Below are 26801 nucleotides of genomic sequence, written 5' to 3'. Positions count from 1 at the left end.
TCAGGTAAACGATGATGAACGCCTCATGGTTTGCAGTAATGTTTAACAGATTCTTTCTCAAGAGCTCACTCTTTGCCCTGAGCAATGTGCTACATTGCTCTCAAGGCTGTGAGCATTGCATCATGTGGAAGGGTGATAAAGTCTAATTCACAGTCTGTGGCCTGTACACACAGCACTTAATGACTTGTCCGTAAATGAAAACAAACAGGGTTATTCTGTAATTCACATGCTGCCATAGGGAAAGGCCGCCCACAAACGCCACATGGCATGCCATCAACGCCTGGCCATAGTGAGTCAGTGTTAGTGTGTGTGTGTGTGTGTGTGTGTGTGTGTGTGTGTGTTAGCACATGTGTAACTGGTGTGCATGCTTTGCTGTGAAAGTCCTATAGAAACTTGCTAAATCAATAAGCACTAACTTATCACAATTGAAATGCTCAGAATGCAGTTAGTCCTCCAGTGACCCATTTCTCCATACCTCAATTGCTGAGAGAGTTTTAAAAAAAATAATCTCTGTCTGTATTTTAATAACCAGCCAGTGTTTGGAGAGGTATAAGAGGAATGCTCTGCACAGCCCTGAGAGAACCGTGGCCTCGTCTTTCAGCTTTGTGATCAGAAAAACTAACTCCCACTTTAAATTAGGCAACTGAAAACAATTAACCTCAAAAGTAAGAGTAGTCCATCCCACAAGTCTTTAAGTTACATGTTTGCAAGATGATGCAGTATGCTTCATTTCAAGGCGATATAGCTTGTGTTTGAGTTGTTTAGGGCTTTCTGCTGTGTCATGTATTTGGTTACCTCACATGAATGTGCTATCAACACTTTTAATTTGTTGTATGAAAATGATTTATTGCAAACTGATATTTATCTTAGATGATCGCTGAAGCCAGCTGCCTCCAGGACAGGTACGATTTAATCTGTAGCAAACGTTGAGCTAAAACTGATATTACTTCTTAACCCGTTAAAGATGAATGATAATTCTAATTTTTCTTTAAATTTATTCCTGGTGCAAAACTTTTGATACCTGGTTTGAGGCTATCATTTTACAATTTCTTGGAAGACACTGTGGTTACAGGTTTGTCCAGCGAAGACTAATGATGTTTAAATCAAACCTTTAATGTTTCAGGTAAGACACAGAATGATATCTAATGAATTGTCTGTTCTGATGTTCTGATGATCTGATCAGTATGCTCCATTTCTTTATTTATCTGTCACTATTGAAGAATACATGGGAGAAAAAGCTTTTATTATATACTTGTTAAGTCTACATTACGATGTGCTTTACACACATACCATAATTTGATATATGTACATATTACATATGTGCTGTATAGATTCTAAACTAAAAGTTACTCCTAATGCATGCCTTTCATTTTCAAGGATATACTGTATGTGAGTATATTTAATACAGGTCAATATTTCATGCATTATATTGAGTTCACTTCACAGGTTGATATTTCTTTAGAAGGATATAAGGAAGGTATGGTCTAAGACACTATAAATACGGCTCCGGATTCAGTGTAATGAGGAAATCTAAATAATATAAAGGCAATAATCAGTATAGTATATAGTACAATAAACATATTACACATAATTGACAAGAAGTCTGTGGTTATTCCTATTTAAAATTCTCAGCAGAGACCCACCCCAAATAACCGACCGCTCAACGGGATCTCAGAAGCTCTACTGCTGTCTCATAATATCATAACCGCGGGTGTTGTCGGCCAACTGTGGCCGTTTTTGATTAGAAGCAGGCCACGGGGGACAGAGCGCGCCAAGGTCCAGCTGCAGCAGGTCGTGGCTGGGCTCGGGATTCAGAAGGGGGGGCAGGCCTGGCAGCATCCACACCCAGGGGACACGGGAGACTGAGACAGGGCCTTCTGGATGTGTAAGGTTGCCAGATGTTGTCTGGAGCAAGTGAAAAGTAGCCTGGCCCAGCAGGCACTGTGCTTTGTCCTGGCATCCAGTGGGCTTTACTCGCTGGAATTTCAGCTGCCTGAGGATATGAGCTGTAGATTTTCTCACCAGAGAGATATTTGTCTATTTACTGCTCAAAGATACACAGTACTTACCAGGCACGTGTACTGAATACATCTCCTACTGCCCATCTTCTTCAGTCTATACACACAAAGTACTTAGTAAAGTTAGTTAGTTAGTTAGTTAGTTAGTTAGTTAGTCAAATTAAAGTATAATAAAGAAACAACATAGTAAATCAGAGCCATTTTGTATCATTCAAATATATTGTTTTCTATATAATGTTTTTAAATGTGCACATATTACTACATTATTTTAATTCACACACACACACACACACACACACACACACACACACACACACACACACACACACACACATATATGACAACGATGCCTTCTCTAGCGTGATGATAAATTGTGTAAGTCTTGCCACACAGCTCTTGAGTTACAGGAGGCTGTAACTGCCACGTCATGTCAAACTGTCTCTGATCTTAGATCACAGTTTGCATTTTCAAGCTCTTACCACCCTATATTATTGCGTTATCATGTCAGATACGTTTTTAGTTTACAGATTTATAGTTGTAGAGGTACCACAATACAGATTTACTTTTTTTTTAGCTAACAGTATGATTCAACAATTCTTTGGACCATGTTGAGAGCTAAACCTGTAGACGAGTTATATGTAGCTTTGTCTGATGTAAGAATAAATTCACTTTTTCAGTGCCTCTGCTTGACATTGTTTTTTACTCTTTCTCCTCCTCTACCACCTTCTCCCTTCTGGCATATCTGAAAGCCTACTGATCTTTTTTTCATTTGTGTGTCTGTAATCTGTGCAATTTAAGTGCCATAATGTGTCATATCCAACCAAATATCTGAATGCTGAAGACCATTATTGGTCAATATAGAGAAACAGTTCATGTGTGCATTGTTGTAGGGATGATTCTCACTATGGGAGCCATCATTACGAAACTTAAACTCATCTGAAGGTGTCCTAGTCATATTAGGGAATGCAAAAACATCCTGGGTTTTAGCTGTTACTCTTGGTGAGCATGACCTTCTTTACCGCAACATAATTTTCTCTTGAGAAACATTAAAGAAAATGACTTCAAATGATCTGAACACAAATACGTATGGATATTGATGCAGTACATTTTGTCTTGCTCTAGTTAAATAAGACAGAACTGGATATTTTTTACACTGACCAAGTGTGAAACCATAGCTACACAGAGGTACTTAACATGCATGGCCTGTGTGATGACTCCCTAGAATAAAAATGAAGTGCTGTGGTTTGGCACATAAACAGCACATATAAATCAAATATGAAATGAAATCACGTAGATTTTGAGTACTGCAGAACTACCGCTGTGACACAAATATTATTGTGTCGTGTTAACGCTGCATATGACTTGTGAAGGTTATGCACTAATTGCAAAATGTACGTGCAAATGTACAAAACAGGATATCTATGTGTTTAGTCACCCTAACAAACTTAGAGAGATACTTTTTATTTTTACAAGAATTTTAAAAAGGACTAAAAGTGCACAGGATGTAGATTTTAAAGTGCCTGCAGTAGCAGATTTTGTTAAATGGAAATACTGTATATTTCACACACTTGTATCCATTTGTTTTTATCTTCATGACTCAACCAAGCTGTTGAGGGTCAAAGCACATGAAAGAGTGAAAAGAAGAAGTACATAGTACAATTTGGGATTGTGTACAGTAATCACCAACTGGCTTATTGTGCTTAAAACTTTTCTAGAGACCAACCCACAACACAAACAGGCATGCTTGTGGGTACTCATGCATATGTATGCAAGTGCAAGTATTTGCAACTTTGCTTACATATATGTCTAAAGTACACCTCCAGTGTTTTCCACACCTTGGGATGAGTCCAGTGTTCCAGCACCAGCAGCATATTCGATTTTCTGAGATTCATGTAAACAGCACCGGTAGAGCTTTAACTATGGTCAGCAGGAAAATGTAATTCTTAATAAAGGGAATATGGTATCTTGCATAATCTTGTAATGTTTCGGAGCATACAGATTTTAGATCAGTGCAGATTTGGCTCAATGTAATGTATGATTATACTTTCTTGTGCCAAGTATGTATGCTCAATCTGTTCAATTGGTTGAACTGAGAGAGTTGGAGAACGGCTCTTAGTAGCTACAGCGACCCCTCAGCCACCCCTCGAAGATGATTGATTTACAATACATAAATACAAATAATAATACTGGCAGAAAACAAGAGCACAAAATGTGTGTTGTGTTTTTTGTCTTTACGGGGATATACTAAAGAAATGGAAGCTGATGCTGGATGCTATTTGAGTTCAGGGATAAAGTCAGCAGCTCTGTGTTATGATCATGGTTTCTGTTTCCTGTTTTATTTTGAAATGTTCCCTTCCCCATGTATCATGTTTTGTTTTACTTCCTGCCCTTGTGTTTTCTGCCTTTCTCCCCAGGTGTGTCTCGTTCCCTTCATTAGTTTCCTCCTGTGTATTTGCCTTTCTCTCCCAGCTGTGTCTCGTTCCCTCATTTAGTGTCTGTGTGTCTATATCCCTGTCTGTTCCAGTGTTCCTTGTGAGTTCGTCATCTAAGTGTCACCCCTGTTGTTGATGGCTCCTCGTGCTCCTCGTGCTCCTCGTGCTCCTCGTGCTCCTCGTGCTCCTCGTGCTCCTCGTGCTCCTCGTGCTCCTCGTGCTCTCAGTTTTATTTGTTGCTTTGTATGTTCCTTTTCCCCACCGTGACACACTGTCTGGTTCTTTATCAGATTTAAGGACCTTTACACTTCAGCATCTCAAGATCACGTAGTGTTGCATTTACCAAACCCATTGGTTGGTCCTCATCCTTAAAAGCCTTACATATATAAAGCTAAAAGTAAATGTGCACAGGAAGACTTGAAGAGGACACTCCTGGGCATACCTGTCAACCCTCCCGTTTTTCCTGGGATTATCCCGTTTTCCTCCCGTTTTAAATATTTCCCTGTAATTATCCCGTATTTTTAACCTTTCAAAAAGGCCTAATTAAAAAAAAGTGTACAGTGGCCTCCGATAGAGCAGGTGGTAGTATTATGTTTAACATGAGCTGAAAAACGTTATCCGCCAGTAAACACAGAGAAGAAGAAAACAGGAACAATAACACAGAAGAAGACGAAAACATATGGATGAGAGTCACAGTGAACGGGAGATAGATGGAGATGCAGTTGTACCTGCCAAAAAAGTTAAAACTTTATGCAAGTACCAATGGGAGGAGACCTTCCCTTATTTAATAAAAAGCAGAGTCGGGCAAACTCGTGCTTTTTGTAAAGTGTGACACTCAGATGTTAGCATCGCACGCGGCGGAATAAGCGATGTTCATCGGCATGAAATATCATACAAGCACAAGCACGTCAAGAAGCACAAAAACATTACACTGTCAATGACTTCATGTGTGACAAGAACTGTGTCGGAGGCAGACCAAGTGACCAAAGCTGAGGGAAAGATGTCGATGCTTTGCGTTAAAAATAATGTAGCCTTCAGCTTCTGCAATGATTTCAGTAGCAGTGTAGCGGACATGTTTCCCGACTCTGTCATCGCATGAAGTCCTCGTCGGGGCAAACAAAAGCCACACAACTCATTCATCATCAAATAAATTGATGATATTAACTAATAAATAAAATGCATAAATTGTATAAACATGTCTGTACAAGTAATACATACTTTACATAAACATGTATTTCCTGAATGTATATACCCGTCCCTTATGTGTTTACATTTACATTATATGGGTAGGGGCTGGGGGGCTGAGAGCTGTTAAAATATGGGCGGAATCCGCCAAAGAAACTCCCTTATTTTGAAATTCCAATGTTGACAGGTATGCTCCTGGGTGCACGGGAGAAGTGGCGAGCTCGCCTGCAGGCATACTGCACCAGCGCGGAAAGTCCCGTACTCTTTAATATATTTCATCACTTATCATTATTTATTTATTTTTCTTTTATCAGTACAATTATGACCCATCTGGTCTACAATAGCCTATATGTAATACGTGACCTGATGTGAGTGGAGAATATTTAAAAGTCAAAGTCTGATCAATTCATCGAAATTGCAGCTAGCTCAGCTAAAATCTGCCATTTCAGACAGCAGAATTATAGGCTACTATTGTATCCTTGTATCTGAAATCAAGGACCCACTGTTTTGCAAAAATGACAATGAATTTCGATGGTAAATCTATACCACCATTATTGTAAACTGCTTTATGTGCCAGCTTGACATGCCTAGCAACAGTAACTAAGGGGGCGGGGTTTAGTGAACAGTAAATTCTCAGCTGCAAATCTCGTCCGTTCACTCTTCCCGCCACACGGTGGCTCCTGCCGCACATATCGGTCAAGGTTTGGGAGGGCAGCACTTGATCAGCTCGGCAAAGGGCCAATGCCAGGTGCAGGTGAAAGTGAAAGTGAGTTCAATTCGATGGGAAACAGACTTCAACACAAGACCGGCTGACAGATGTCATCTTTCGGGCTAACCGAGCCGTGGATGTAGCCTAGCTAACCAACCAAACCCAAAGTTGTTGGAAAAACTGAGAATTGACATACTGTAAAAGAGAGGTAATAAATAACCAACGTTATTACACTACACTTTAAGGATACGTCAAGACACAAAGCAGTTGGAATAAGTTGGCCTACAACTCTGGAGCTGAAAACGATGCTAACGAACTAACTAACGTGCAGCCTAGCTTAATTAGCGCACACCTGTGAGCTCTGCTTCTCCGAGCTGGGAGCTCTGGCTAAAGAAGAGGACAATTAGCGAGATGACTCACATCCGGTCAGTGACTTGGAATTTAATATAGCCATGCCATCAACGAGGAAATACGAGGACATACCTGCTTTAAGGTAAAACAGCTTGCTCTGTCACCATGTGGATGCTATTTGGTTTTAATTAGCAATGCAATTAGAGTGCAACAGTTTCTCTGTCTTTTTGATCAATGCTTTGCTAATCAGCGGTCTGTGTATAGTTTGTGTGTGTAGAGGTGGCAGACTGATGGATTTGGATTGAAAATGCAACACATTTTTATGATTTAACAGAAACTCACCAACATATGTTTGGTGATTTACTGTGCATAGAACACGTTTCTGTGTCCGCTTTGATGCACCCTTGCAGATGCTTTAATTTCACTGATTAAATCCTGTGTTGAGGCATAAAGGTGCAAATGAGTGGAACTTGTGTTTTTTGTTGGCTGAAGGTATGCATTTCAGTCTACTAACTTTATTGATGTTGTGGATGCTCTGCAGTGTGTGCTGGCCCACAGGCCTCAGTCTGTGTTCTTGGCAACCGCTGTGGTTGATGTTGTGGTTCTTCATTGTGAATGACTTATCTCACCAAATATCCAACCCTGACAGACACTGTAGAGATAAGGTGGGCCCCAGAGAAGCTGGAGTTTGTGTGTTTCTGTTGCTGTGCTGCACTTTTTTTAATAATTAATACTTCCTGTCATAATATGGTTACATGCTTGTTTATGTTTCAACAATAGAACAAACGTTGGTTAGACCCCAGTGCAGCAGTTTCAGTTTCAGCAGGTGGGCTATTGAGGAACATTTGGCCTCTCCTCATCGTTTACAAGACCTAGTATAGGGCTACTCTAATCTTTCTCCTAAACCCCTCCAAATCTAAACTGGGCCACATAATGTCTTTCCTTTTATCAACTTGGCACACTGTAGTGAAAGCTGTTCACTCTCAGTTTAAGTGGCACACCCTCAGTCCCATTTCCCATAATTTCCGCCGCAGATGTCAGTGAAGCGAAGTTGAAGCATGGCGTGTTTGAGTTCATTTTACGACGCAATGTCGACGCTATAATCCTAGGTGGATTGGTTTACTGTTTGGATAATTTGGACTGCACATCTAAAAATCCTAATCACGAATAAGTTTTCACTAATAAACTTATTAACTTCAATTGTATACATAAACTTTATCTCACTCCCAGAAAACCTCTAAGTCTGTACTCGTCTTGGCCTTGTGGGCTGCTCTATGCATATACCAAATGTTTCCCACAGGAATTTGACAAACAATGGTGGGTGTACCTCACAACCTGTATGTGGGTCCGGGGGCATTGAACAGGAGGACTCAAATTTAATACATTTTTGCCAGTTATTGTTTCAACAAACGGAGAAAAGATATATATTCAAATCTATTAGCAGTGTAAACTTGTTGAATACACCAAAATTAACTGTGAATTGTTTAGTTCCAAACAAAGAAGATTTATAAGGATGTACTGCTAAACACCAGAGTAATACTTCCACTTCTGTCCTCCATGGGAATTCCCATACTGTCCCATCGCATCACACTAAGTGGCTATCACAAGCGTGATGCTCCTCTAAAGTTGTCACAGCCACTTCTGTCCCCTGAAGGACTCTTGCCACTTCAGTTTGTCCTCCACGCTGACTCAACCTCTTCCCTTCCTGTCGACCCCCCTCCCTCTTCCTCTCACTTTCTCCTCTCCCTTTTCATCCGTGAGCCACAGGCTTTCTCTGGCTGAGAGAGGATTTGGCAACACCCGGATTTAAAACAGCTGTGCCATGTGAGACAAATGGAGCAGAATGTATCCCAGAAATCAGACTATAATACCGGGACACAGATGTGCCTCCACTTGTTAATTTGTCTAAGCAGATATGTGCAACAAGCTGTGCAGAGATAGTGACCAATTAGTGAAAGACAATATCTGATATCAAGGAACATAGTGGTGATGGGGTGGAGATGATGTAAGTAAGTTTCTTTTTTCTAGAGCAGATTTAAACACAGTTTAAGGTGACCAAAGTGCTTTACAAGGAAAAAAAAGAAATAATGTTGTATAAAATAACATTAAAAGTGTTTTTCTTTCTTATTAATTGATAATGACTATAAAGAGTTCATCATTGGCCAAAATTAGATGTTCCATCCATTCAATGTTCAAACCTTTCTAAGGCCTACTATTTTACACAAACCTTCAATGGTTTCCAAGGATGATTTGAACCTTGAAATCCATTCATGAACAAAATGTAATTTGCTTTCTCAAATTCATCCATCACATTTTCCACAATGGAGAATAACAGAATAAAAGTCTTTGTGCAAGAATTCTTTGATGTACTTTGGACCGCGTATCCATCCATTTAAAGTCGGACACAAAGTGTTTGCCACATTCATGAACACAGTACAAGAATACCAATGATGAGGAGCAGCAGATCACAATGCCTCAGGCTGGCTGACTTTGTGCCATTTTTCAAGGAGTTTATTCACATTAACTACAGTCCTATTTTAAAGCTGCCATTCCTTTTTCAAATGCATTTAGACTCATTTTGACTCTCTATTTTTAAACCACATCATTTTTTAATCATAACTATATAGAACTCCATAGTAACCTGCTATTTTGAAGAATGCATTTATGTTTATGAGAAATGCATCCAAATTAAATTTAGAAAGTAATCCATGATTTCTATCATTTTTTATCTTCAGAATGCAGTCCCAAGACAGGGAGACCCTAATTACACATATTATAGTTCCACTTCACTGGTTACCTGTCTCTTTGGAAATAGATTTCACCATTTAGTTGATGAATTTTAAAGCTCATCTAGGCCTTGCGCCTACAGATATTAATGACATTTCAATCCTGCATGTGCCAGATAACATCTTGAGATCCTTGTGCGGAGCTCTTCTGGCTACTACTCAAACTGAACTTAAAGGATCCCTGTAGAGATTTTGGCCACTATGAAGCAATGTTTTTATGCATGGGTCCCTGATCCGTTTGTGCACGAGTGACATGCAAGCGGGTGACGCCATACACATTGCTGCCAGTGGTTATCAAGGATAATTTATTGTCATTGTACAACACAAGGTTGTGCAACAAAATGCAGTTACTGTATAGTCCTATTTTGCTACATAAGTAAAACAAAAAAAAGTAAGAAAAGTAATTGTTTGTGGTTTAGGATGAGCTCTGTCTCTGCTACTGTATGTCCACAGTTCTTTGATTCGCTGAACACTTTAGTGTAGCAGGACAATCTTGCCATTTTTCTTATATTTTCCCTTGTGTCCATGTCAGTCGCTAAAACTATCAAACTTAAAGCAAGGAGCCGTTTAAGAGAAGTGTGAATTATTTAGAACAAAAAAAAATCTGCAGAACAAACGGCACACATTTAGCCTCATCACATTTGGGCTTATATCTTTCATATTCTACTTTTCTTTCTCATTCTCTCTCCCCAGCTCTGTCGCACCTTCCCCTGGTTGCAGGTGTGTGAGCACATCTATATGTTTTGAATAGGTTTTTATAGAGACAGTTGGCATAAAATAACACCCACTGGCTCTGAATGCCAAAGTAATATAGCATTCTTTTTGTCATCTCAGCCTCTCCCTCACTCTCTGCATCCACATCAGATATTCTTTTATAGCAGTCTCAGAGGGAAACTGGGAGGGAGGCTGCGCACTGAGTACTGACCCGCACTGAATGCAGACATTCTCCTCTCTTCCCTGCTCTAATTCCTAATTTTACCCACATGTACACACAAAGGCAGCTAAAAGCGTTCACACACTTTGCAGTTTTTAATTCACCACACAGCAAACCACAGTGCTCATTTTCTCTGGCAGTTTAACTCTCACCTGTGAGGCTGACTGACTCATACAGTGAGGCTGTTTTTTTACATTTGTGTTCCTACTTGGAGGAATGTATGATAGTCTGCCTTATTATCATCTGCAAGTGAAGTGCTCTCCCTGACTTTCTTTCTAATTAATTTAGGTAAGTAGATAATCCTCCAAATTTGTGCAAGAAACGTCTTTTTTTGCCCTCTTGACTTTCCTTCTTGCTCTCTGCTGGCTGTGCTCGGCTGTTTCTCAACCTACTGTTTACTAAAATGTCTCCACATGCCCCTAATTGAAGGTTTTGATATGGAGCACAACAAACACACACAGACTGCTGAGGGGTCTAGTTAAATTATTAGTATTAGGTGTATTTTCGCCAGTGTTATTGCTAACTGATAGTGTCCACTTCATCTTTATTAAATGACTCACTGGTGAGTCACTGCTGTTGCGATGCCCCTGGAAAAGGACACAAGTAGCCTGTGAATGGATAGATATAATGAGGTTAGAGAAAACATGGCAATTCACCACATCGCATCATTTAAGGTTTATGTTTTCAAAGCCTTACAAACAAAAAGCACTGATTATTATCCACTTTGTGGTACGAGGTTAGATATATAATATTAGGGGATTATCTAACTGCCAAGACATTTTGTCCTTTGGTTTTGAAGACTCATTGTTTAAACAAGATCGATTAGCAATAGCCTGAGATTGTTGTTATTATTATTATTATTATTATTATTATTATTATTATTATTATTATTATCATGTGCCATTAAAAAGCGTTATCTGAATAAGGGCCATTACTAGGTTAGCACTAATCCTACTTTTTCTTCCCGATACCTCAACTCAGTGGCACTTGCCCTCTTTTCCCATATTTAAAATATGTGCACCTCACTGCGTAAAGCTGACTGGAATCATTTTTATTTTAGCTAACATGAGACCAGAAACTGTACTTCTGTGGAACTAAAGAAAAACTAAAACTGAGTCTGCAGCTGGCTGTGACTGATTACATTTGAGTACATGAAACACTTGAATTTTATATGACATTTGAGAAAGAAACTGTATTTAATGTATATCAGTCACATCATGGTCGACAACCCGATCTGCTAATTAAAGTCGATATCTGTGCAGATATGGATCTGGCTAATCAAAAATGGTGCATCCCTGAACTAGTAGATTTATTTAGAGAAAAGCATTCACACACACACATACACATACACATACACATACACATACACACACATACCTTTGACTAATTTTCAATAAACCATTGGCTTTTTAAGCAGTTGCTTGTGGTAATGACGCAGCAGGAGAATTGAAGGCCTTTCCTCCTGTCAGTCATCTGATGCAGAACATTTATACTGTCTCCTTCATACGGCTCTCAGATTTTACAGAATATTGCTTGGAAAGATGGATATTTCTTTTCTGTGCATGAATCGTCTTCATGTCATGGTGTTTGTTAATTCTGAAAGATACAATTTTGATTGTGATTTTCTTCTTTGGTCCTTTTGGTTAAAATGAACCACCAAAAGTAAAACAGCTTTTTTTATTTTTTTTAAACAAAAAGAAGAAAACAACTGATAATCAAATACTTGTGAGGTTGGAGAACTTTTTTGAAAACTCCCTGAAACTGTCTGAAAGACGATATCAGTTTCCTCTCTGAGCTCTGAGCTTCTTAAGTGTGTGTTGTTCCTGTATCTCTGACTGTGCAGTGGTGTGGATCCTGTAGTTTGACGTGAACTTAAAGGAGACCTTCTTCTGCAACCGAGCTCTGTTTGTGTATGTGAAGAAAATTCTGTGACTTACCACTGAGTCACTGTGTTGGTGTGTATTCACTGTGTGTACGTGCATAAATGTGTATTTCATGTTCTCGCTCTCCGAGTACGGCTTGATATCATTGTCTGCGACTGCTGCTGGGAAGACTTCTGTGGCTCCTCATCCGCAGTGTGCTGACAGAAGGGGACTGCTGTGTGACAAGTCATTGATGTTTGGATGATCTAAGCAGACACTATCGGCTCTTTCTCTCTCTCTCACGCTGCGTGTGTGCATGCATGAGAAGAATAAGTGAGTTTGAAAGAAGAGTTAAGCCAGATTTTGTTTTTGAGAGCAACTGAGATCTATGTAATGGCTTCCATTGTATCCAAAAATGTGTCTTAAACTTCATCTGCATCTCCACATGAAAGTCTCATTGAAATCCTAACATTACTAGACAATGTAAGAGAGGGAGGAGTGATACTACCCAACTGCTGCCACAACCTGAAATAAGAATAGATGAAGTTACAAACTTGCATGCGGCATATTCAGTTGCTTACTCCCACTCTTGTAAACAGATACAGTACACACTAACACAAATGAACAGGTGTGCACTGTGCAAGAACCTAAAAAACTAAAACGTACACTTACAGGAGCAAGTGTAGAAATAACTAAGTTGTTTAACCTTTTGTCTACAAAGTTTTCCTCACAACTGAAAGTTTAAACTAGGGAAAAACCGCAGTGAAACTGTATCTTTAGCCTATGTGGACCATGTTAGCATGATATTGAACCGACAGCATTTAGGGGAAACACTGTAAATGCAACGTGATGTGAAATGTTGGTTTGGTCAAGGATAGGCTAAAGTTGTACAGTGTAAGATTAACCTGAAGAGGCAGCAGCAGTACTATTTATGTTACTTTAATTAGCTTTTATTTTTTATTTTTGCTGTATGACTGAGAACGTTTGCCATGAAAGATGTCAAACTTAACGATATTTGTTATGCCACATTGTGGAACATTTCCCATTGGTTAATACACTCATGACAATGGCGGTTACCATTTACATCTGACATTTTACAAGAAGATATATTCTATATATGATACTTTATTCTTTAACGTCGGATGGCTGTCTGACCTCTCCGGTGCAGCTTTTGCTGCAGGGCCACAGGTTTCGAATGAATGAATGAATGAATGAATGAATGAATGAATGAATGAATGAATGAATGAATGAATGAATGCAAAGGATATCCTACTTCAAAATGTCTTCTGTGAAAAAAGGCCTATAAACATTCTAATAATCAAATCATGGGTGAGTTCAATTGGGTAGCGTTTAGTTCATTTGTAAAATGAACATGGTTGCCAATATAAACGGAGCAAAGCAAGAACATTTGGCATCAATTCAGTCAGCACTGCGAGAGTAGCAACGCCGATACAAAGACTCTTAAGTATGAAATGTAATGATCAGATACTACTTTAAAATTAGACACCAAAATGCAATGAGACTGGATAGTGAGTGGTTTCTCAGCCATATTATGCAAAGCCACAGTTCAATCAATTTAGTACTGAGAAAGCCTGACTAATTGTATTTCAAGTGAATATTAAAGAGATTCTCAGCTAAAATAAGTAGGCTGTCACCTTCCATGTTACCTCAGCTACTGATGCCAAGCAGTGTAATATGTTCACATGCAAATATTCAAAACCACACCTCCCCCCCCTCCCTTTTTGTGTAAATAATGCTTGTTCAGTACAAGCCAGCAGCTAGTAGACTCCAAGGTTCTCCATCTATATTATTTCTCAAATACATTATGCCATTAAAGCAAAAAAAAAGACTAAAAAGTGCTGTTGTAACAGGAAAAGCCCAAAGCTAAAGGCAAGTTATCTTTGTAGTTGAGTACTATCAACAGTAACACATTATTACAAGACCGCTTCTAAGGAGTGCACATGTTTCAGACGTCAATGCAAAAACACTTTAAAATGAGCTCCAACTAACCCCAGTTTTTGTTGCATTATTAATGGTCGCACAGAGACCAGATAGGGGTAGTGTGAAAGGAAGAGAGGTGGAGAAAATGCAAGAAAAAGGAGCAAGGAACAGAGTCAAAATTAATTTAAAAGAAAAGGTGGCAAGACAAATGCACATTGGGTCGAAGAGCAGTGGAGAAAAAAGTAAGAACAGAAGTTTTAATAAAAGAAACATTACAAATAATAACAAGCAACAGAGACCTAATGCAGAATGAAAGCATACAATTAAATGACACGTAGAAAAGCAGTGAGAAAGGGAAAAAGTAGATTAATCTTATTTGAGCTCATTCAACTAATTAAACCAACTCCCAACTGTGTCTGTGCGTGTTTCTGTCTGTGCCCGATCAGCAAGCCTTGCAGCCTGTGCCACCCCAAACACGCAGTACCTGAAGCAAGGAGCTATTTAGGCACCCAGTGAATTATTCAGAAACCTCAGCAGTGTGCTGAAACAAACTCTAAAACTGATTGTACCTGAACTTTTTTTTATATCTGGTCCTATGTCTTTTTGTAGTTTTAAATCTGTCCCTCTTAGTCTGTCTTTCTCTACGCTTCGTGCACTTACTTATTCCATTATAAACAGATTAGGAATAAAGCCCACTGTAACAGGACCAAGTGATATGAATGCAGCATGAGTACGCTGGAGCTGTACAGATGAGACTTGTCCTTAGTTATCTCCAATCTAGATACTGTACGCATTAGAATATCAGACTTGAGGCACAAGAATGAAAAATAGGGCACATGCTGAGATCCAGTGCAAGCTTTATTGATCTATTACAGTGAATAATGACTCACAGGGTGGAGAATAGTGTGTGATGGGAAAGTGGATTGTTTTCTGGCTGCTTGTGAAATATATCCTCAGCCACACAAGCCAGTGATTATGTCCTAAATGGGATTTTATTAATAAAATAGATTTTAGAACTGAGCAGGCGATGCCAGATTGTCAATATCTTGCAAGATTCGCAGCAGATGAGCTACATTTTCAACATTCATAATACCTCAACGCCTCTCGTTCCTTTTGTTCTCTGACCCAGTTTGCCTCCCTCTCCATCCGCTCAACGTCCCACCTCCAGACTCACCTCAGGGGCACCCTCCCTCTGGCCCGTAATCCTTTCTCCACACAGGGTGCAAACAATAACTCTTGAAGCTAATTCCTCTTTATTTCCCTCGAGTGCAGCATTGAATCTGATTTTTCAATAAAAAAAGATTTAGTATCCTCAATCATAAAAAATAAAAAAAGATTTCTTGAACCTTAAAGCTATGTTCTTTCATTCTTACACCTCCTCATATTGTCAATGACATTGTTCAGTGTTTGTCTGCAACGAATCGAGGGAGTTTTTATTACTGCTGTATTTCACAATGTATCGGCCCATCAGACATCATCTGGGTGTCTCTCAAACTCACAATTGAACAAACACAAAGGAGATACTTAAGTACAGTAGTGGATGAAGTTTTGTTGTATTATACTTATATATTATATCTTTATAGGTTGCTGTATGAGTCACACGTAAGAGCATCCCCCCCCCCCCCCACACACACACACACACTTTTAAAAACAAGCAAAAAGTTCTGTGATGTTTTTTTTTATCAAGACTTGGTAGTTTCATCTCCACCTTGCTCTGCTGCTGCAGGCTGACAGCAAGCTCCAGCTGCCAGAGGGGTTCAGGTGAAATACTTTTACTCCACACATCACACACATCCATCCATCAGCTCATCCATCCCCCCCCCCCCTGACATCCAACACTTCCCTCTCTCTGTGTCGGATTCAAGTGCTGTCTAGAGAAAGGCTCGAAGCAGTGTGAGGAGCCTTTAAGTCTGGCTTTGGCAAAACCATAGAAAATATGTGTTTTTGTATTGTGCTCTGGGGAGGCTATAAAATCGCCTTCTAAAGGCACCAAAACAACTTCCTCTTTGTGGCTCAAAGACAGGTGGCTCCACAACTCTCACAGAGAAGGGCTCTCAAAACCTCAATTGATGAAAAGAGAATCCGTTGCTCTTTCAGTTGTTGACGGTGAAGTTTAGTGGCAAAGGCTACATTACCAAGTATTTTCTGAAGGATGAAGGATAATTCCGAATGCCATTTGTAATTTTGATGGCTCAAAAATAATGCTTGAGCGCCCTGATTACTTGCATAACTTCATAAAATTGGTTCCAATGCAACAAGATGCAGACCAACTGAACCGGACAAGTATGCCTCTTAATATGTCCTTAAAGGGCCTACGAAATGATAAACATGAAATTCTACTGATGATAGTAAATGCTATTTGTGGTGTAAAATAGATGTTATTTATGACACTATGCCCGTAGTATTTAATAAATCACGATTTAGTATGTTGACCAACGATGTTGACACCGCCGCTACCGGAAACACCTGACGCCGAGTTCTGACGTCACAAGTAGAACACAGTCCAGAATCGAGTGACAGTGAGTCGTCAATAGACTCGTTGCACTTTGAAGATGAGTTTATTGAAGAGGATGCCGGTGTCGTGGATTTAGATCGTGTGTGTGTATATATATGTATGTATGTGTGTGTGTGTGTGTGTGTATATATATATATATATATATATATATATATATATATATATATATATATATATATATATATATATATATATATATATATATATATATATATATATATATATATATATATATATATATATATATATAAAAATACACACACACAGTAGTATGCACCGTAAAGATAGCTAAGCCAAAAAAGAAGAGATGGCGATGGCCAGTTCTGCCATCATTTGTAAGCATAGGCTATTTAATATTTCTGTCTCACACGCTTGAAACAGCCCACTGTAAAGTTCTCAACCCTACATGTAGTAAGTTATAGTAAACGCATACACAAATGCAGCACAAACTCTGTCCATAATTAAAATATATTGATGGATTTTTGTATTCACAGGAATATGAATTGTGATTAATTACACGGCAACCTGCAGTCACTCATTTGTTGCCGTGCCTGATGTTTTTTTGCTCAAGAGCCATCATGTTGACGGATCTAAAACTACAAGCTCAGCCACCATGTGGAGAGAAAACAATGATCTGTAAAGTTTTAAACATGATATATTGGCCTTTTTTTCTTCTTCTTCTAAACGTAAAATTGAGCAATATCAACAAGCTCTAATTCTGTACAGCCTAGTAAACCATGACCTCATTTTGTCTCCACTCATTTGTGTGAAACGTATGAAGCAAGGATTGTCCCGTCTATCTGTCAGTGCATCCGTGTGTCTCAATTCATCTGAATACTTGCTGTAGTTTTTTCTTGATATAATTGTAAGTCAACTTCAGTTTAAGTAATGAAGAGGTGTTTTGTGAATTCAGCATGTGTGTCAGGTTAGCATAAGGAAGAGTGTGTGGGAGGTGTCTGTAGAGGGCTGTATCACGGAGGGATGAAAATTACTAAGTGCATAATCATCACTGCTTAACAGTTTGATAAAACACAACCACACTGAATTCTGCCTCGGAGTGGTGTGGCATATTAATGTGCTGCTGCGGTTATGACGAGACTGTAACAAATGTGGTGTTTTTACACTCGGAGATGAAATCATTACGAAACATCCCTTCAGGTTTGTAAATGAAATCTGATATTGAAAAAGATTGTTTCACAGCTGCGAGAGAGGATACGGCATCAGTAAATGATTACTATGCATGATCCCTCCCACAACAATGGAAGTAAAAGATGTAGGCAAGATTATTCGCACCAATGTAGAAAGGAAAAATGATCACTTGCAAGTTTACATGATTGGCATTTAAACCATTGACTAGTGTTGTCAATATTTGAGCTCCCCTGCTGCGACTGCATCCTTGAACAGAGTGCACTGAGTGTGTTATGAGCACTTCTCAAGGGGGATGCTGCAAATAAACAAACAGGATGCAGCTTGTTGAGTTCACAAACACTCCACTTTGAGTGATACAAATGAACAAACATGAAATGGAAGACTTGGAATCAGTGAATGAAATTGTTAAAAGCTATGTTGGATTTACTTACTTGCTTTTAATGAAACTTTAAGGTTGAAGAGGAATTATTTGGCCTTGTTGTTGCCTGTTACAGTACAGTATGTACTGCAGCTCCACCAAAGATATTCTGTACATTATGCAAACTTATATATTTATAGATGCATAAATCTGAGACTTAATGAGTACGATTTAATGATTACCATGCTGCATGCTTGTGTTTAACATGCATGGGTCGAATCACTGCAGCAGGTTTTTTTCCCCAGCACTTACGACTATGCCAATGTCAGACTGTGGAGTCTTGATTCAACGGTCATTGATTTTATACCCTGAAAACGGTTGTTTTCTTTTCTTTAAAAAGATAGGCTACATTGTATCAAGCGGCATATTTCTTTGGGAATGTACCACACTTAGGCCATAAGGTCAACAAAAAGAGCCACTAAATGACGGCAGGGTATTTTACAACAACAGTTTGAGCTTCCCAAAAAATAACGTTGTTTACAAAACTCACGGGGAGCTGGAGGAATTTCCAGTTCTGTTGTTTCTCCGTCATCTTCGACTCGGACAGTGGCTGCGGTGTCGTAGAAAGTGCACCTTCAGTCTACCGGTAAGCTACTCTTCTTCTTTGAGCTGCAGGCTCTCGGTAAACTGCGCTTAAATGTTTTCAAGAATCCAACAAGCACATCTGTTTTCTAACAGCAGAGTAAAGTAGCAAGTCATGAGATGGAATTATCATACAGCACAATTGTTGTGACATGTGTAGTCAATGCCAAACTATTTGTCTTTGCTCTACAGAAATGTGTCCATTCCATCACATCACACTCTCTCTGTGATGTACTTACCAGGCCATCTATGTGGAAAAGAAATGACAAAATATTGTCTTCAAGGCGTCAGTGTCTGTTTTTCATGTGACGGTCTGGATAGAGAAATGCCAGGATGTTACTAATGCCTTGGAGATCTTGTTTTACATGGCTACTCAACGAGCTGATTAGCCATTCCTTTTCTGCATTTGAAGCCAATCAAAGAAGCTGACCAAGCTTAATCACTGGATATTTCCTTTTCATTCGGCAAGCCTTATTTGTTCGGTTTACTTATGTGATTTCAATTACACTCTTACTCCAGGGGGTGGGGATTGAAAAATGGCTTCCTCAACGTTGAAGAATGCAGCGTGGAGCAATAAACAAACAAACATAGCTGCTGCAGTTTCTTGATGTTTGCCACGTGCAGGGATAATGGCTCATTAGGCCTGCAGTCTGTGAATGATAGCTTACAGTGATCATGGTAACTCATCATTCGCTTTAATTAGAGAAAATGCATTCATCTTCTGCTGTGTTCTCTGCTCATGCTGGAGTCTCCTTGGGGATTCTCCCACTCTGAATTCCTCTCGTCTGCCTCGTCTATCTGGCGTAAGACGATGTAAGAGAAGAGGTGCACATTGTAATACACTTCTCACTATTAAGAGCCAAGTATTAGTGGAATGAGGATGGCATATTAATTAAGACCATCTTTTCCCTTGCAGATAAATATCCTGTGGCAGCACCGCCCTCTTGAGCCATCTTAGCTCGAAATCTTCCAGTTTAGGTTGCAGATGTGTTGTTGACCTTGATGTCTGACCTAACTGTTGATGGGTTCACTGAAAAGATTGATTAATCCCTTTGCAATCTTTACAATATCCCAATAACCTGTTTGTAAAATAATGTTGAGCTCAAATGGCTTTTAGATATCATGAACCCAACCATTGGTCTCACTGGCCTGGTGACCTGTTACATTGTTATGATGCCTACTTCGTTCTTCTCTCTCCTCTACTGTTTCATTCATTACGTCTTTATCCTCTCAGCATCTGTCAGCTAATTAATTGTACTACTTATCCTGTCAGTTTGAAGTCCAAACGAAGGGTTCTCCTGATTCATGATGTACTGGTTTGGCATGATCAGCTGAGGCATATGTGCAGTTATGGGGGGAAAAGTAATATATAAGGAATTGCTCATGCTGGATGATCCCACAGAGAAATATCTCCCGACTTAGATGGGCTACATTTTAGGGTCTTTCAGCTCATTGTTTGGATTTTATGGCCCACAACTTTATTGTTTTGGTTCAGTCTCCCTGCTCTCGTCAACCTCTCTTCTGACAGCAGGCAGCTGTTTTTGAACAAAAATGCTCTGCCCAGGACAAAACAGCAGACTGACGCAGTGACTAGCTGGGGAACATAATGTAACATTTAGCACCTCCAAGAGCCAGATATTTCCCTCACGATTTGGAGACCAAAACAGAGCCAAAGAAGTACCGTATTTTCCGCACTATAGAGTGCACTGGATTATAAGGCGCACTGTCAATGAATGGTCTATTTTCGATCTTTTTTCATATATAAAGCGCACCGGACTATAAGGCACATTAAGCGAAACAAAACAGTCAGATAAGTCAGTCAGTCAAACTTTATTAAACGTGTTCACAATAACTCTCAACATTGTTCAAACGTTAATGAGCGTATTCACAATAACTCCCAACCTTGTTCAGTTGTAACACGTAAAAAAAACAGTCTGATACCGCGAAATGGTCTTCTTTACTTGGCGCAGGTCATCTTCTTGCTTCCTCCACTTCCGTACCATTGATTCATTAATGTTGAATTCTCTCGCAGCTGCTCTATTCCCATGTTCTACTGCGTGACTGATAGCCTTGAGTTTGAAGTCCGCGTCGTAAGCGTGTCTCTTGACAGGTGCCATTTTGGGGTCCTTATACACACACACTGTAATATTATGGTGAAGCACAGTATGTATTACTCCGCGACGCGGACTACGGTAGCCGTAATGCTGCAAGCGGTGTGGCTTTGTAGTTTACCAAAGTCGTACTAAAACATTTTGACAGAGCGCCGTGTACCACACAAAATCGCTTCGTGATCAGTAACCACAACCAGAATTAATCCATATATAAAGCGCTCCGGATTATAAGGCGCACTGTCGCTTTTTGAGAAAATTAAAGTCTTTTAAGTGCGCCTTATAGTCCGGAAAATACGGTAGTTGGGCAACTGTTTGCTAACATGTTTACCACATTAACTTTTATATGGTGATGAGATAATTCTGTCAATGTCGAGTTTACTTCTTATTACAGTGCTCCCAGGTGGCTGAGTAAGTGAATTTAGGTTTAAATGTACAAGTGGCAACAATAAAATCAGGAATCAAAAGTTTTTAGTTTCTTCAACAGTACTCACCTTTGCATGTTAATGCTCTAAGGAGGGTGGTGATTCAAACCAGAAATTGTAATAACATTGAAAAGCAACAGCAGATTTTTACCCAATTGACGACCACAATTTCAACATGTTTTCTCCAAATGTGTATTCTCATGACAAAGTGACACTTCTGACAAACAATCCAATTAAGCAAACCCAAAGCTCCTGTCTCTTCTTGTTTGAACTAATTTCGACTTGACAGACAAAATAATCTCATGTTCTTTTTGAATCCCTTTTTTTATTTTTTATTTTTGTTGATTGACAACATTTTGAAATATATTGCTATCCAATCACACCTCCAGAGCTGGTAAGCCTGGCACACTGCACGCACACTGAATTTGAACAGAAGACTCAGCCTACTCGTATTCAAAAGCAAATATCCTTTGCTCGTTCATTTTGTCTCAGCACCGGGCTTGAAAAGTGCAGTGTTGGAATTACTAATGGGCCTATTCAAAGAACACTCCTACATTGACATTTACACCAGTGCTGTACTAGCATGAGGTTAAAACTATGCTTTTACCAAAAAGTGCTGTACTGAAAACATTGTGTCTTATTGTTACACAGTTCTTCTTACTGTAGTGAACGAGGTGGATTACATTTTTAAGCAAATGCTATAGACAAATGGTATGTGCAAAGTAAATGAGCACCATGGACAGTGTAAAGGTAATATAATAAATGATACTTAAAAGATAATAGTCAATCTATTTAGTCAATTATGCTGCTAATGTGCGAAATAGGCAGGAAAAACACTTATGTTAAGGCCCTCCGTATGGCAGAAACGTATGCTGGCGTATATGAAAATTTGTCCAAATACGTCCAACTTTTCATCGGATCAGAAAAGTGAACGTATAAAAATACGCATGTCTAACCTATTGATAGCGTATCACTTGTACAAAATGTATCAGACGAATACCCAACGACTGCATAACGTATACAAAATATCGGCAATACCACTGGTGTATGTTGATATAAGGTAAGGTATAAGTAGTATTCGTTAAGAGCATGCAGTGTTACGCTGGGGTGCGTTGGTGAACGCTGATGTTTTGAGCATGTTCAAAATTACCGGACGTACCCAACTTTTGCTTCATAAGTTATGCAGACGTTACACATAAGTTACGTTACGTTAGACATACGTGAATACGTACCTACGTAAATATAGTACGTAAATACCTACCTACGTAAATACATTACGTGAATAGGTTAGATATAGGCTACGTCAGCTGACGGTGAACCCTACAGCCAACTTATTGATAATGAGTGGATAACCTATTTGTAACCTATGTTAAGCTTATCCCTGACGATGGAGTAACTTATTAAACGTGTTTCTACAGGCCCTGTCACACATATCCGTATGACTGCGCATACGAAATATCGGCATTAGGTTGATATAAGAATGAAGGGTAAGTTGTGATCGTTTGAAGGATGCAGATGTTACGCCGAACACGTCAGACATACACAGTTCTGTATGGCAGAAACATGCCGGCGTATATGAAAATTAGCTAAAAATGTGTCTGAGTCCAAATACGTCCATCTTTTCCACAGCGGTGTTGTAGCTGACGTACACATAACGAGTACATAACAAATTATTATACGTATGTCAAACATTGATAGCTTATCACTTACCTATTTAAAACGTATCAGAGCGTCTGGCCAGCGGAGCTGGAAAAGTGCCCTCTGGTTCACGTCATGCTGATGCTGGAGAACGGCTAGAATGCTTAACGTTAGCTTTACTGTAGAAACACAGTTTAATAAGTTACTCCGTCGTCAGGCATAATCTTAACATAGGGTAGGAACAGGGTATCCACTCGTTATCAATAAACTTGGCTGTAGGGATTCACCGTCAGCCGACGTAGCACTATATCTACCGTACCTCTAACGTAGTCACGTACTGTTGTCACGTAGGTATTTACGTAGGTAAATATTCACCTACGTATTCCGTATTCACGTATGTCTAACGTCACGTAACGTCTGCATATCTTATGAAGCACACGTCGGTACGTCCGGTAATTTTGAACATGCTCAAAACATCAGCGTTCAACAACGCACCCCATGCGTAACACAGTGAGCTCTTAACGAATACTACTTATACCTTACCTTATATCTACGTAAACCAGCGTGTTGCTGATATTTTGTATACGCCATATTTGTGTATATCTTATGCATTCGTTGGGTATTCGTCTGATACAATTTGTATTAGGAAGTGATGCGCTATCAATAGGTTGGACATGCGTATCTGTAGATGTTCACTTTTCCGATCCGATGAAAAGTTGGACGTATTTGGACTCTGACAAATTTTCGTATGCGCCGGCGTACGTTTCTGTCATACGGATATGTGTGACAGGGCCATAAAGTACAGCTAGCGTTCAGCTAGCGTTTTGGGAGCTTATTGAGGTTTGAATATAGTATATAGGGTCCCTATGAGTAGCTCATCCTCACTTCTTCACAGCACGTCTTGATGACTACATCAACCCAGCATCAGAGAGCATGGAGGATGCTGAGAGGCTGCGACATGAGTACATTCTAGCCGTTCTCCAGCATCAGTATGACGTGAACCAGATGGCACTTTTCCAGCTCTGTTGGCCAGACGCTCCGATACGTTTTGTATAAGTAAGTGATACGCTATCAATAGGTTTGACATATGTATAATATTTCATTATGTATTCGTTATGTATACGTCAGCTACAACACCGCTGTGGAAAAGTTGGACGTATTTGGACTCTTTACAAATTTTGAGCTACTTTTCAATTACCCCGGCATACGTTTCTGCCATACGGAACTGTGTGACAGGGCCTTATGTCTGGTGTGTTTGGCGTGTCGTCTGTGTCCTTCAAACGATCACAACTTACCCTTAATTTATATCAACGTATTGCCGATATTTCGTATACACCAGTATGTGACAGGGCCTTAACACTTTTGTGGTGGTTTTGGTTCCTGTTTAACTTAACGTTACAGGTTACCTAAAAGGACATTTGTACTTTAAGTACATCATAGTTTTAGTATAATAATCATATATTCACTTTTCTGTTCAACAAAAAAAGCTACTTGTTAAACATATAGACTCAGACAGATATGTTCCACTTTGAAATGCCACAACACTCGAGGCAATGCATATAAAAACCCAACAAGGTGAAAAAAGCCTTAAAACAGCAGTCTCCTCAGCACGAGTTTGATCTTCAAGTGTCTCTTCTACTGAGCCCAGTCATCCTACAAAATGAGATCTTGCTTTTTTGATGAAAGGAAATGGATTTCCCAGAATGCTCTGCTGTTGGGAAAGGCAGAGAACCGGCTGAGCTGAGAGTTTAATACACATTTCCCTTTTCATCATGAACACCTCTTTATGTGGTTAAGAACTTTGAAGATTATCAGTCCAAACACTAGGTCAAAGACATCTGGTCTGATGAAGATTCATCCAAGAGAAAATAATAAATGTTCTTGAGACCTAATATGCCTTTTAAAAAAATAGCCCTTCCTGTACAATACATCCCTCCACAAGGACATGGCAGCCATTCTGTGTCAAATAAAGCCCAAAAATATTCATGCACAGCTGTTCAGCGCCAATTCTGCTTGATCTCTGTTCTATTCGTTGCTGGGAAATCTAGTAACTACCACATAGTGTATAACAAGTACAACTTAGTCAATTTAAGAGATCCCTCATTATGCAAAATCAGTAATCAGATGTCTGATTGCAGTGAAAAGAAACAATACTGTACCGACTTGTAGCTAAATGAAACTACTTGGGCTAATTTAATACAAACGATGACAGGAGAAAGAAAAAGGCAAATGCAGAGTGCTTGATTAGGATAAAGGCTCCTTTTGTAAATCTAGCACTGTGTCACCATCATTACTAAAGCATGCTCGGGTGTAGTACAGATGAGCCGGAACACTTTGTCTCCCTCCAAGACACAGAAAAGCTGAAGTAGATAAATCATTCATGCTAAAGGTGGCACAGCCTGAAGCATCAGGCAGCAATGGCAATGTCTCCTGTGCAAGCCTGAAAACCTCCGGACCTGCACTGTTTGTTTGAAAGTATCCCATCTCTTCCCCTGTTTTTTTCACACTGAGCTGAAATATTGTTTATCATTCGTGTCTGTATTCCCACCACAATCGTACCACTAATCAGCGCAGTGGATCGCTCCTCCATAAAAAAATCTTTTATTTTTCAAGATACTGTAAATTATTTTCCATATGGCATTGATTGAATGTCTGCATGGGCTAGAGTTTCTCACATCCAAATGATAAACTTAATATATATATGGGCATACATAGGAGAGCACAAAGATAAGAACATTTTTGGAGATTCTTTGGACTGTTAGTGCGCTTGTTATTTTTTTGGTCTTTTTGTCTCAGTACAAGGACACAAGATAAAGGAAAGCACATTTGTTGACAATTTCGTTATTAACCCAGTGCTCATGTTCCACTGAAAGAGAGAGAGAGAGAGAGAAAGAGGAGAAGTTCGTGGCTGTGCTCGCCTCTGCCTAGCTGTGAACAAACGTCTTTTTGAGCATGCATGATGTCTGCTTGCCCTCTTTGCATTTATGTAGACACTGAGTGTTTCTGCAAGTGTTGCTGAAGTGTTTTTGTTTCGGTGATCAGACCCGTTTAGCTGAAACAATACAGAGCCCGCCTGTCCTCATGCACTGTGAAGACACTGGCCAATTTACTGGCGACCAGACGCCCTCCCTCACCACGGAAAGTTTTGTATGTTGTTTGTTATGAAAAGATCCCATGTGGTCGGAAGAAAAAAGGGGGTTGCTGAAAGATTCATAGAACCCTCGTTCAACAGGCGTTTCCATGGCAACACAACCTCTGTCTCTGGCTAAAAGAACCGAAGGCCTCAATGCAGACGCAGTTCCACCACCTCCAAAGACCCTTTGATATCCGTGTGCACAGAGCAACACAGACACACACAAACGCTCGGCTCGTTTTGTGTGTTTTCTTGTACCGTGTTGTGAAATTTCGGCGCGCATTTTGTTCCTCCCTATTGGAAATCAGTTTCATTTCATTCTGGCTTTGTAATAAACACATGACTTGATTTCTAACAAGTCAAAGGCAACATTGCTTTCCTCATTTGAATTCAGAAAATGAGTTAAAACAGATTGATATGGCGTTACACGACTGATTTGATGTAATTATTTAGATATGGGATATTTGGGCGAACGTGGGCAAATTGAGTTTTCAATGATCATCCACAAATGTGTCCGCCCTCACACACTGATACACATAGACATACACACAAGAACAATTCAAATATGCTTCCCTCCATCATGTGGGTGATTTGTTAAAATGTAACCGGAGGATT

At 39.5% G+C, this 26801-nt stretch overlaps 1 long non-coding RNA gene across 1 annotated transcript in view; it reads left to right on the top strand.

Annotated features, from left to right (window-relative positions):
* Positions 1-6305: 6305 nt before the first annotated feature.
* The window catches only part of LOC115012449 (uncharacterized), a 130324-nt gene continuing 109828 nt past the window's right edge, over positions 6306-26801 (top strand). Inside the window, exon 1 of the long non-coding RNA XR_003832684.1 lies at positions 6306-6837. This is a non-coding gene — a long non-coding RNA (uncharacterized LOC115012449). The remainder of the gene's footprint in view (positions 6838-26801) is intronic.

The sequence above is a fragment of the Cottoperca gobio genome, chromosome 8 (assembly GCF_900634415.1).
Source record: "Cottoperca gobio chromosome 8, fCotGob3.1, whole genome shotgun sequence".
In the NCBI taxonomy this organism is placed as follows: domain Eukaryota; kingdom Metazoa; phylum Chordata; class Actinopteri; order Perciformes; family Bovichtidae; genus Cottoperca; species Cottoperca gobio.
Note: the sequence above shows the minus strand (reverse complement) of the source record. Positions and strands in the feature narration are given on the sequence as shown.